The sequence below is a fragment of the Peromyscus leucopus genome, chromosome X, assembly GCF_004664715.2.
Source record: "Peromyscus leucopus breed LL Stock chromosome X, UCI_PerLeu_2.1, whole genome shotgun sequence".
NCBI lineage: Eukaryota > Metazoa > Chordata > Mammalia > Rodentia > Cricetidae > Peromyscus > Peromyscus leucopus.
Window position 1 is genome coordinate 109,514,338 of NC_051083.1, and position 11,403 is coordinate 109,525,740.

Genomic DNA, 11,403 nt, shown 5'->3' on the forward strand with positions numbered 1-11,403 from the left:
TTTTTTTCCAAATTTATGTCATTGTTCTAAAAAGTGAATTTTGTTATTGTCATTATAAAACTGTCAATTATTCCTTTATATAGTTGTTTTGCAGAAATATCTGTTTTTTAAAATTATGATGGGCAACCTGCAAAGTTTTAATTAATATTAAGAGCCATGGGTTCATGTTAGAAATGACCTGAACTCCTTTACAAATGCATACCTTGACTTTATTTTATTAGCATCAAAAGTTTGTAACCTTATTTTAGCATACATGAAACCATTTAACTACCCTTTAAGAACTTTGCAATAGTAAATTATTCAACATAACATTTTAAAGGTCTTACAATTTGGATAAAAATGTCAAAACTGGGATTTTGCTATTCCAGGACCAACTTTAAGTGTCATATGAAGCCCTATGCAAACTCATCCCCACCCCTGTACATTTGGAGATGGACAGGGCAGATGTAAGCAAGTAAACAAGTGCAGGATAATTACTGAGCAGAAGTTAATGCTGTGGATAGTCTTTTCATTAAAAAGGAGCTTTCCCCTTTCAGGTTGTGCTATTGCTCGACAATGTACCAGTACCCTCTGATACAGGTCAGAAGATTTCAGAGGAGGAAGGTAGATAGGATTTTTCTTTCAGCCAAAGGTACAATAGAGCAGACATTTGCAATGTCTTCATGGACCAGACTAAAGTAGCAATTGATGCTTTCAGTGCAGAATACCTGGCTTGCTAATTATAATCATAGAATAACAATCTCAAATTCAAGGAAGCTGCCTATAATCCTTACTGCAAATACGATCAATTAAATGCTTATCTAACAATACCTATTAAAGTTCGCTGGGCCATTTCGTTTCCTTTTGGTCTCTACACTCAAATGACATCTAATTTCTCTCCTGTGACACAGGGAACTTCTCTTCGTGTTTCTTAGGACCATTATAAATGCACAACTGGATTATTGTGCTCAGAAAAGCCTGTGAAGTTTGAGGCATATTCTGACCAATTGCTTTGTACAGAAGGGGAAGAGTTTTTCTACCCATATTAGCATATTTCCAGTAACAGTGATGCAGATCTGCTAAACCCAAAGCTGCAAGTGCTAGCTGCAAGCCAGCTCAGGCCCCCGCCCCTACTCTCCCAGTGGTGAAACAGACGTGGAGAGGACATCTACTAGCTGAGTGAGATCGGCTGTCTCTGCAATTGTAAACAATCAGAGGCACCGGGTTTGCTGAAATGTTTAAATAGGCTACCGACTGTGAGCTCATCCACTCACCAAGTAGCGCTAAGGCTCCCTTCTACACCTCTAGGCAAAGCGTCTTAAAACTGAATTGGCAATATGCCTGTTCCCGGAATGGGAGAAGCTGAGGTTACATTTCCCCAGGCATGCCTAGCGGGTGCTTGGCTCTCGGCAGATGTACTGGCCATTGCTGGATTCCAGACACCACGTTTTCAGGATGAAACGCAAAAACACACAATCCCGCACAGATGAGCGCATGGTCAAAGCCAACACCGACGGCTACTGAAGCACTGAGTGGCCAGTAATGATTATTTCCTTTGACACAGATTGGGGTATAAGAGTACACATTGGGTGGGGCCTCAATGAGGGTCCTGGCATTCCCCTAGAACTCGAACTCCCTGAGTGAGGTTGGAATACCAATTCAGAAGCAAACAGGTTCTATAGTACATTCTAGCCCATGGCTATCTTCTCTTAGAGAGATGGTAGGAGGTGACCCGGAGTGGAAGAACGCTGGTGGATTCTCCAGGTGGAAGGAATGCAGGAGGTAATTGTCTCCTTTATTTTTGGATAGAGCCTCCCCACCTGCCACTCCAAGCATCTTGGTCCACTTGTTAGAGTGCCTTGGTCTGCGCGAAAGCGGAGGAGAACAGCCCTCTTAACAGTACTGAAGGAGTTGGTTGGCAAAAGTGCCACCTAGGAAACCCACCAAACCTTGGAAGGACAGTGTCCCTAGGGCCTGCTGGAAGCCTGAACTGACAACAAGGCCAATCTCCCATCTCTCCTGAGTGGTCCAGATCCCTGGGGCAGAAGGAGATCTGGAGAAAAGGTTGCAAAGGCTCCGTTTCCTCCATCAGGAGTCCCAGAACGGGTGCAACCAGCTTCTCACGACCAGGAGTCACCATCCGCAACCACATCCTAGGGGGGAAGTTCGCCCAGAGTCCTTGGGGCGGAAGGTAGGCAGGATCAAGAGGGAAGGAAGTAAGAGCCAAAAGAAACGGACCTACCTAGTCCAGGCGCAAGTTTCAGTGGTGTCCTCAGGTGCGGTCCCCCGCCTCCTCGCCAGGTGCTCAGCTCCGCCGGGTGCTGCAAGTGCCCTGGACTTCGGGCGTCTTTGCTGGTTCCTGCGGGAAATGACTGTAAATCCACATTACTGTTCGAGCTGCCGCTCGGGCCCCCGCATCGCTCTCCTCCAGCTGGCGGCGGCGGCGCTCTCAGCCCGCGGTCGCTTGGGGGCAGGAACCGAACCTGGCTACTATCGTGCCAGCGGACGATCGCTGCCAGGAGGGTGTTTGCTCCCGAGTCGGGTTTTTTTTTTTGTTGTTGTTGTTGTTTGTTTGTTTTTTTTCTGTTATTTTTGTTGTTATTGTTTTCTTCAAGCTAGTGTGTATACATATGTGTGCGTGAAATTGTGTGTGTGTGTGTGTGTGTGTGTGAGAGAGAGAGAGAGAGAGAGAGAGAGAGAGAGAGAGAGAGAGAGAGAGAGAGAGAGAGAGAGAGAGAGAGAGAGAGATCAGAAGGGGTAAGCTAAGCCTCGGGGCACTGGGAGGTGAACTCCAGGCTGAGCCGGAGCTCGCCGCGCCCCCGGTGCCGGGCGTCTGCACCGCGGATGGCTGTGCTGATGTTGCTGTGGCCGCCGCCGCCGCGCTCTAAGGCTGGTCGCGGTTGTGCAAAAAATGTTTCTCCGCTACTCGAGACCAAAAAACCTGCCCTGTCTACTGAGCATGCCCGGTTTGACAGCTTCACAGCCTAGGCTTTTTTTTTTTTTTTTCTTTTTTCTTTTCCCCAAGACTCCAGGTTTTAGCCGCAGCTGAGCCCAGGGAGGGGGGGGTTGAGCTGGGAGGAGCTGGAGGAGGAGGAGGGCTAAAGGAGCAGGTAACAAGCTGAGGAAGGGAAGTGGAACTGAGAATGATCAGGAGTGTTTGAGGGGTGGAGAGAGGGCAGGAGAAAGCTCAGTACCAGAGAAAAAGGCAATATGGAAAAACAAAATTTTGATTTCATACCACACTAGGACGGTTTCTCATCTCACATGACCAGCATTTATCATTATTTTCTCTCGAGGATGAGGTGGAATGGAGACTTCGAAGGTGTATTTGTTAATGTCAGAATCAACCCGGGACAGTGTTTCCCATTCATGATATGCATAAGTAGACAAGCGCGTGCGCGCGCTCGTGCACACACACACACACACACACACACACACACACACACACACGCATGAACATGCGCTAAAACTCTCCATCACTGCTTCAATGTGTAAAGCTTCAGGACCAACTTAGAAAAAAAAAATGAGAAGTCTCTTGCCAGTATAACTTTAGTGTATGAGGGGATAAACTCCAAGGGGGTGTTTATGGGTTCCTCTTAATGTTCTATTCTTCCCTGCCCTTCAGGAAAGCCAAGCAGGTGAATATGGCACTGGGGTTCCCAAAAGCTCTCGTGGGTGAGCAGAGAGCAACTCCAAACTGTCTTCCATTGACAGTATGACCCCAGCGCGCCAAAGGGTCACAGGACAGGTCAGCACTAAAAAAATCCTCAAGGGAGAGGGGGTGGGGGTGGGAGAAAGCTCTTAATCCTACTGTGCTTGGCTACTCTGGACCCAGGGTTCCCCAAACAGCTCTATCCCTCACTCAGCTGGGCAAGAGGGCATTAACCCAAGCGAACCTTACTCCACTGCCCCAAGCCCGGGATCCCTCCCTTCCCACCCACCTCAGCTTCCTCGAAAAAGCGGAGAAGTGGAATCTGCACGCCCAGAAACTCGCTTGGGGAGCTTTAGGAGTCTGACTGGGCATGCTCGAGACTTTGGGGCGCCTCACAAGGAGGCACTCTCCAACCGCTAACATCTGCATGGCTGGACCAGATGTGGCTGAAGTGGGGAGGCTTTGGCGCCGGCTCCAAGGAGCCTTTACTGTTCCGGGAAGGACGCTGGCGACGCCCATAGCTGCCTTCTTCCAGCTTCCAAGCGAAAAGCAAGAGACCATGGGAAATACCAAATGCTTAGCCAGGGGAGCAGCATCAACTGAAAAAAGAACACGAGTCTTTGTAGACTTCCAAGCCTACAGCTCAACCCCAGCAACATCGAGGCACTAGGCGGGCATCAGGGCTAGCATGCCAGGTCTGTGTTCCTGGAGACTTCCACCCTCTAGCTAAAGAAAAGATTATCGCGAGGAGTCGAGATGTCTTTGACCTAAAGGCGTTTATTGATGGTTTTCTTGAGTGCAAAAGAAGGTTGTGTGTAAATATGCTTGTGTGCTCGCATACTTTTTGATTTTCCTCTGCAAGAACACACTGGCAGAAAGACAAGCTATTGCTGCCTTGGGAGCCCACTAGGGGTTGCAGTAAGGCACATTTGGAGCTGTGACTGGCGCTAATTAACCGGAAGAGTTGATCTTGCAGCGCATCAAAGCTTCCAGCTGTTTTCCTCCCAGGGTGGCAACAGCTGCTAGCGGACAGCTTCCGGAATGTATGATCCTTGCACTCTAAAGCAAAGGGACAGCTTTCAGTTTCCAAAAAAGAGATAGTATAGCGTGACGCCAGGGGGAGATCTTAGCACCATATCTTACCATCTTTCCTGCTTTTGATACAGGTATTTGCAAAGAGGGAGCACTGCAGGCTCATCACACCAGTGAGGGGAGGTAGTATAGGCATGTGAACACTTTGAGATAGGGAGAGTAACGAATCAAGACCACACTTATTCCCATCGTCCACTTTCCAAAGCTACCTTCAGCTTCAGACAATCATTTCGATCTTTGCTGCTCAAAACACAGGCACCCCCAGTCCCGCCCTATCACCCTGCCAACAAAGAAACAAAAGATCAAAACCAGGAGGCAACTGCTTTATCTGTGGTCTCTCTGTTGGGCTGTTTAAAACCTAAGGAAGAGTGAATATAAAGCCTGTCTTGCCATCAATAAATAAATGGTACTTCTTAAAACCACTACTTTACTTCAAAACAAACAAGTTCTTCATACAAAAACCAATTATTTTATAAAACTTAGAAAAGTAAAGATTCTACATTAAGAGCTACCCAAACCCATAACTATGGAGGGGAAAACAACTCTCATAAAACTTATAAGATAACATGCTCAATCCTCACATTAGAGTTGGGGTGTGTGTGTGTGTGTGTGTGTGTGTGTGTGTGTGTGTGGTGTGTGTGTGTATGTGTGTGTTTCTGAAAGAGGTAAGAGAAACATCTAGCCAGTGAATTTATTGACTGGAAATATTCTTGATTCTAAAGAAATTCTGTAATCAGTGATTAAGTTTTGAAAGAGTTTCCCATTAACAGAGAGGAAATGATGGCAAAATAGAAAATTGGCAACCCCTGCTAGCCATGGGAATGGAATATAGGATTTGAAACCATTAATATCTCACTCTCTCTCTGCTGTTAATTTTTTCAAGACAATGGAAGAGGAGCCAGTGGATACCTAAAGATTTAATACAAGAAGACTCAAGTTCCCGGGCTTTCAGCTGTGTATTTAATCAATAAAGTATTTCATCTCTACTGCTTTCTCTCTCACATTTTCCTCTCATTATTGTAGTTTGTTCCTTTATTTGGTGCATACGTCTCTTCCTTTAGTATCTTCAAAGCATTGTTTTCTATCCTAACAGAGTATGAAGGGCTGTGCCCCAATTCTCCCTTTTCCCAAGAACTGATACATTGATTACATAGTTCAATATCTTGATATTGTGGGTGTATTTCACAAGGCATTTCTTCCATGGTAGAGATCCCCTAGATACATTTATACCACAAGAAATTATAGAATATACATGTAGTTTTGCACATAAGACCATTCATTCTCATTTCAAATGTGGAAATCATGATAAGGAAGCACTAAATGGGTAGTTTTAGAATAGCCGATCTAAAGGTAAACATAAGCAATCACAATAAAGCACATAATCTCTATTTGCTTAGTTTGTATTATTCAAATAACTTGCTAGAAATTTTTAAAAAATACATGGCTTTACAAAATAATCAAAACACTAAACATACAGAATAAAGAATATTAAAGGCTGCAAAAGGAAAAGACCAAGTAACATATAAAGACAGATCTATTAGAATTGCATTTGATTTCTCAGTGGAGACCCTAAAAGCCAGAGGGGTCTGGGGAGATGTGGAGCAGACTCTAAGAGACCATAGATGGCAGCCCAGACTACAATACCTGACAAAATAATTGAATTAAATATGAGTATAGATATAAACAAGGAATTCTCAATACAGGGATCCCCAATGGCTGATAAACATTTACAGAATTGTTCAACATCCTTAGTTATCAGGAAACCCAAATCAAAACTACTTTGAGATTCTAACTTATACCTACCAGAATGGCTCAGATCAGCAATGCAAGTAATGGCTCTTAGTGGTAAGGATGCAGAACAAGAGGAACACTCCTCCATTGCTGGTGGGAGCACAAACCTGTACAGCTACTATGGAAATCAATATGGTGCTTTCTCAGAAAACTGAGACTACTCTTGGGCATATACCCAAAGGACAATCCATCCTACCACCAGGACACTTGTTCAGCTATGTTCATAGTGGCTTTATTCATAATATCCAGAAACTAGAAACAACCTAGATGCCCCTCAACCAAAGAATGGATAAAGGAAATCTGATATATATATATGCAATGGAGTATTACTTAACAGTTTAAAAAAACAACACCATAAATTTTCAGGCAAATGGATGGAACTAGAAAACATCATCCTGAGTGAGGTAACTGAGAACAAGTAAGACAAACCTGGCATGTACTCACAAATGGATATTAGCCATAAAGTAAAGGATAATCATGCTACAATGCATAGAACCAGAGAGGCTAAATAGTAAGGAGAGCTTAAGGGGAGATTCGATTCAGGGATCTCCCTTGGAAGAGGAAATAGAATAGATTTTGCAGATGGGCTGCAGACATGTTGGAATGAGAAGAGGAGGGAACAGGTGAGAGGGGGATAGTGGAAGAAAGTATAGCAAGAGATGATTGGAATTAGAGGGCATTTGGGGGTGGGCTATGTGGAAACAGTGCAGTGAAAACTCTCTGGAATCTATGAGGTTGGCCCCAGTGAAGACTCATAGTAATGGTGGATATGGAGTCTGAAGTGCCCACCCATCTTCTGTAACCAAGCAAGACTTCCTGTAAACAGATTTTTCTTTGGGCTGCCAGTTCACACACACACAGACACACACACACAGACACACACACACACACACACACACACACACACACACACACCGATATGGAGTTCTATTATTAACTATGATAGTTCAGCTGATAGTTCAGACTTGTTCCTAACTAGTTCTTATAACTTAAATTAGCCAATATCTTTTCATCTACATTCTTTTATGTGGCTCGGTTACCTTTGCTCTGTACTTCCATCCTGCGTCCTCTCCTTCTTGGCTGGTTACTCTGCCTTTCTTCTTCCAGGACCTCTCTCTGTCCAGAAGTCCCTGCTATAGCTACTGCCTAGTTACTGGCCATTTAGCTTTAATTAAACCAATCACAGTGACACATCTTCACACAGTGTAAAGGAATATCCCAAAACAATTTCCAGTGATGAGACTGGGAAACCAACCCAGCCACAAAACCTTAGAACAACAATGGTTCTCACTCTACCGAATGTTGTGACCCTATAATACAGTTTCCTCATGCTGTGGTGACCCCCCAACCATAAAATTATTTTGTTTTCTGCTTCATGACTTTAATTTTTCTACTGTTATGAAAGATAATGCAAATATTTTTGGAGAAAGAAATTTACCTAAGGGGTCATGACCCATAGGTTGTGAACTGTAGTCTGACCTACAAACTATCTTGCTTGCAAGATGTGCTGTAATAGTGGTACAGAACTTGTGGAAGTAGCCAACAAATGACTGGTCTAATTTGAGGCCCACAACACAAGAGGGAACCCATGCTAGACCCTGGATGACCAGAAACAGGAGGCTGGATAGCCCAGAGAGGCTAGGTAGAACCAAAACCTGACCAGTTTTAAGAAAAGAAAATAATCAATGAAATAATTTCTAACGATGTTCTTCTCTACTCATAGATTGGTGCCTTATCCAGTCATCATCACAGAAGGTTTCTCCAGCAGCAGATGGAAGCAGATGCAGAGATCCACAGACAAACATTAGATGGAGAGAGAGCCCAGGGTGGAGGTCTCCTTTGGGTCCCCTTGGAGCTCAGGGAACCCCACTAGAAGAGGATAAGAAGAATTATGAGAGCCAGAGGGGTCAAGGACACCAGGAGAGCAGGAACCTCAGAATCAACTAAGCAGGGCTCATGGAGGTTCACAGAGACCGAAAAGGTAATTCCAACCACAGAGCCTACATGGGTCTTCACTAGGTCCTCTGCGTATATATGGTTGTTAGATTGGTGTTTTGTGGAAACTCCTGACAGTGAGAGTATGGTGGTCTCTGGCTTTTTGCCTGGTCTTGGGACCCTTTTACTCCTATGGGGTTGCCTAGCCATGATGTGAGGGTTTGTTCCTTGTTTTATTGTACCTTGTCATACCATGTTTGGTTGATGTTGCTGGGAAGCCCACAATTTTCTCAGAGAGATTGGGGTGGAGGGTGACTATGGGAGGGAGGGAAAGCAGGGCTTGGGAGCAATAGAAGGAAGGGAAGCTGTGGTCCGGATGTATTGTATGAGAGAGTAAATTTAAAAAATAAATTAAAAAGTCTGTACTCCATAGAATTGTAAAATGTAATGGAAAGAGATCATTTTTGCAATAGGTACCACTTACCAAAGTTAAATCAAGATGAGATAAACAATTTAAATAGACCTATAACCCCTAGCGAAATAGAAACAGTCATTAAGTCTTCCAACTAAAAAGAGCTCAGGGTCAGATGGTTTTAGTGAAGATTTCTACCAGAGTTTCAAAGAAGAGGGTTTGTATGAGTGAGAATTGTTGAGACCAAGGTTGGATAAAGCACAGGGACAAATAGCCAAACGAATGGAAACACGTGAACTATGAACCAATAGCTGAGGAGCCCCCAACTGGATCAGGCCCTCTGGATAAGTGAGGCAGTTGATTAGCTTGATCTGTTTGGGAGGCATCCAGGCAGTGGGACCAGGTCCTGTACTCAGTGCATGAGTTGCCTGTTTGAAACCTGGGTCTTACACAGGGACACTTGACTCATCCTGGGAGGAGGGGACTGAGTCTACCAGGTTGAACTCAATCCTCAGGGAAGTCTTTGCCCTGGAGGAGATGGGAATTGGGGGTGGGCTGGAAGGAAGGCAGGGGAGCGGGAGGGGGGAGAACAAGGGAATCCATGGCTGATATGTAAAATTAAATTATAAAATATAATAAAATAAATGTAAAAAAGAGTTAACATCAATACTCCTCAAATTATTCCACAAAATAGAAGCAGAAGGAACATTGTTCAATACATTTTATGAGGCCACAGTTACCTTGACACCTAAACTACATACTCAACAAAGTAAGAGGATTACAGACCAATTTACTTTATGATCACAACTGCAAAAATACTCAATGAAATATTTGTAAACTGAATCCAAGAAAATATTAAAAAGATCATCCACCAAGATCAAGTAAACTTTATCCCAGAGATTCAGGGATGGCCCATTATATGAAAATCGGTAATGTAAGGCACCATTAAAACAAACAGAGAGAACACACACACACACACACACACACACACACACACACACACACACACGATCATTTCATTATATGCAGAAAAGGTCTTTGACAAAATACAACACCCCTTTCATGATAAAATTCCTGGAAAATTTAAGGATGGAAAGGATATACCTAAACATAATAAAGGCAATTTACAGCAAGCCTATAGCCAACATCAAATTAAATGGAGAAAAACTCAAAGCAATTCCACTAAAATCAGGAACAAGGTAAGGTTGTCTACTCTCTCAATATAGTACTCGAAGTTTTAGCTAGAACAACACAACAAATGAAGAAGATTGAGGGGATACAAATTGGAAAGGGAGAAGTGAAAGTATTGTTATTTTCAGATGATATGATCATATACATATGTGACCCTAGAAATCCCACCAGGGAACTCCTACAGCTGAAAACGATTTCAGCAAAATGGCTGGATACAAGATTAACTAAAAACAAACAAACAAACAAACAAACAAACAAACAAAAAAAAAACAGTAGCCTTCCTATATGCAAATGATAATTGGACCTAGAAAGAAATCAGAGAAACAACACCCTTCACAACACCCTCAAATAATATAAAATATTTTGGGGTAACTCTAACCAAGCAAGTGAAAGTCTACTACAACAAAAACAACTTCAAGTCTTTGAAAAAAAAAATTGAAGAAGATATCAGAAGATGGAAAGATTACCCATGCTCATGGATTGACAGGATTGACATAGAAAAAAATGGCCATCCTACCAAAAGCAATCCACAGATTCAATACAATCCCCATCAAATTTACAACATAACTCTTAACAGACCTTGAAAGGACAATTCTTAATCTTATATAGAGGAACAAAAAAACCCCGATAGCTAAAACAATCTTGAACAATAAAAGAATTGCAGAAGGTCTTACCATTCCCAATTTCAAGTCATACTACAGAGCTATAATAATAAAACCTGCATGGATTGGCATAAAAACAGATGTGTTGATCAATGTAATTGTACTGAAGACCTAGACTTAAATCCACACACCTATGAACACCTGATTTTTGATAAAGAAGCTAGAAATGCACACTGAAATAATTAAATGAAATTTTTAAAAAAGCATCTTCAACAAATTGTGCTGGTATAACTGTATTTCAGCATGTGGAAGAATGCAAATAGGTCCATATCTATCACCCTCACAAAACTGAAGTTCAAGTGGATCAAAGACCTCAACATAAAACTAGATACACTGAACCTGACATGAGAGATAGTGAGAAACAGCCTTGACCACCTTGGCACAGGAGGCAACTTTCTGAACAGAACACTGACAGAGTAGAGACTAAGATCAATAATTAATAAATGGAACCTCATGAAACTAAAAAGGTTCTGTAAGAAAAAGGACACTGTTAATCAGACAAAGTGGCAGCCTACAGAATGGGAAAAGATTTTATCAACTCTGCACCCAATAGAGGTTTTATATCCAAAATATATAAAGAACTCAGCCGAGTGTGGTGGTACACACCTTTAATCCCAGCACTAGGGAGGCAGAGGTGGGCTGATCTCTGTGAGTTCGAGGCCAGCCTGGTCTACAGAGCGAGGAGATCC

General features: G+C 43.1%; 1 protein-coding gene across 3 annotated transcripts in view; it reads right to left on the reverse strand.

The window, feature by feature from the left end:
- The window catches only part of Tenm1 (teneurin transmembrane protein 1), an 829,897-nt gene extending 827,304 nt beyond the window's left edge, over positions 1-2,593 (reverse strand). For all 3 annotated transcript variants that reach the window (XM_028881639.1, XM_028881638.2, XM_028881636.2), the window contains exon 1: positions 2,222-2,593. The gene's annotated coding sequence lies outside the window, so the exon portion shown is untranslated. The remainder of the gene's footprint in view (positions 1-2,221) is intronic.
- Between the last annotated feature and the right edge of the window lie 8,810 nt (positions 2,594-11,403).